This window comes from Gallus gallus, chromosome 3 (genome assembly GCF_016699485.2).
Source record: "Gallus gallus isolate bGalGal1 chromosome 3, bGalGal1.mat.broiler.GRCg7b, whole genome shotgun sequence".
In the NCBI taxonomy this organism is placed as follows: Eukaryota; Metazoa; Chordata; class Aves; order Galliformes; family Phasianidae; genus Gallus; species Gallus gallus.
This window is the reverse complement of record NC_052534.1, coordinates 91,298,585-91,300,967: the sequence shown is the minus strand read 5'-3', so window position 1 is coordinate 91,300,967 and position 2,383 is coordinate 91,298,585.

Here is a 2,383-nt window from a genome sequence, read left to right as displayed (position 1 = left end):
GGGGCGGGAGGGAGGAGCGCTGCCTGCCGGGGCCGGGAGCCCGCCCCCCGCGCCCGCCTCGCCTCGCCTCTCCCGCCGGCCTGCGGCGGCCCCAGCCCGCGGGGCCCGAGCTGAGCCGCCGCCCCGGCCCCTCTGCCGCCACGCCTGAGCGGAGCCGGGTGCCGAGCGAAGCGCGCCGCCCGCCCGGCACGGCTGCTGCGGCCGGGGCCGGGGCGACACCTCCCCGCCGCCCCTCCTCACCTGCCGCCGCTCCCCGCCGGAGCCGACCGCGGCCGCCGCGCCGCCGCTGCCATGTTTGCGGGGGCGGGGGCGCGGGCTTTCCCGTCACCGCGGCAACCGGCGCGGCGCCGGCCGGGCCCTGACAGCGCCCGCAGCCCGCGGCTCCCGGCCCGGGGGAGCGTAGGGCCCCGGCCGGGCCCGCTGCCGCAGCGCCCCTCTCGCTGCTCCGCGGCCGCGCCCCGCGCCAGGAAAGCCTCGGCTGCCCGGGGAATGCCGCTGCCCTCAGAACACGAGGCCGGTGTGTCCGGCTGAGCAGCCCCAGCCCCAGCAGCTCTGCTTTGGTGCCCGAGTAGCCCTCTCTGCATCTAACACTGTTGGTGTTCCCTACAGTCCTCGTTTTTACACAGACATGCTTGCCTGTGAAAATCCCTGCCCGAGCACTCATTTTTCCATCATTCTGAACTATGGGCTAGGGTCAGGTGTCCAAAGAACCATGAAAGCGCTTTGAAATACCTTTTTTTTTTTTTCCTTATCTGCTGCTTCTTCAGCAGAAGTTTGTAATGCTTGTGGGTTCCTCATGCATCACGAAAAGACCTGCAAGTCTGCCTATGGCTGCCTGAGCATTTCATAGTACCATATAATTAAGCATCAAAGTCACAAAGACCACTAAAGATGATCTAGTCCAACCATCAGCCCATGCCTGTGAGTGCTTTAGGCCACGCCCCAAAGAGGGGTGAAGTGGCAGCAATTGGGCAACAGCAGTGCGTTTTGGGCTGCAATGCACTCATACCTGCTGGGCTGGAACAGGGCTGGCCCCAGGGAGCACGGGCTGCTCGGGGCCGGTTGCTCCACATGCTCTGCATGCTAAGGGAATGCACATCCTCTTCATCCAGGTGCTGTGCCCACACCTGTAGAGCCAAAGTTCATAAAGCATTGAAATAACGTTGCTTCTTCCACCACAGGCATCCTTACCAGTGTTGTAACTTCAGAAGCATCATCTTTGATCACTGCACAAGTGAGCTTACAGTGCTGACAAAGGATTCCTGTAATGGCTTAGGAATGCTGTAATGCTAACTTTAATTTATTACTTCACCACACAAAAGACACATTTGCTTCCCTTGAACCTGAAGTCATAGAACTTACACCGGTGCTGCTTTAGCCCTCTCTACTGAAAATGAACTTAGCAAAGCAACATTTGCATTTGTAAAGCAAGTGCACAAATGTTGGAAGGGCTGGGAAAGCTGGGAAGTTGTGCAGTGCATTTCTAAGCAAAATCTTTATCTCATTTTCAGTCCCTAATTTTGCAAGATGAAAAGTTCTTAAAAGCAAAGCTCTGAATTCCATTGCCCATCTTGTGTTAATATTAACCAAATCTCAAGGGGGCAGGAGACAAAATGCATCCCCGGTTATTAAAGACAGATCAGGTTTAGCATGAAGTTCCTCTAGAAGGCCAGTTCTTTATCTGCTCACTCCTTGTTCAAATTCATAAACGAAAAGACCGAGAAGGCAGAGTGCAGTATTCCTAATTTACATTGACTCATATTTGGGCCAGCTTAAGTAGTAAAAAAGCAATTCCTTTTATCTGAGTTCTCCATTTAGACTCTTAAAAAGATCACATAAGTTATCAGTCACCACATGACCCTAATATTTTAATCCATTGCCTTGCGTATGCTGTTTTTCTTATCCTTATCTGAAACATCAGCTCTACCATTAAGCTTAAATCCTCCAAATACTTACAACTGTGCTCAGTTTTGGGCTCATGAAGAAATCCACTCTGCATTCCCAACACAACCATGCACACAAAACTAACTACATGCCTTCCTGGGGGTCTTTCTTAGTTTTCTCAAAGGTGTTTGTTTTTGTTTTTAATTTCTGATTAAAATCTGTTTTATTTATTTATTTATTTATTTTCTGGGCAGCCTGGTCTAGTATTAGATATGGAGGTTGGTGGCCTTGCCTGCAGGAGGGGGCTTGGAGCTTGATCCTTGAGGTCCCTTCCGACCCAAGCCATTCTGTGGTTCTATGATTCTGTGATCCCCTTAAGCTCCTAGACATTGGTGTGAAATTGTGGCTTTAATTGGGTCACTGAAAATAGGCCCAGCTGGCTTTGAGAGAGCACTAGTCCAGATTTTCCTATTTGTCTTTGAGACATCAAGGCAGAGTT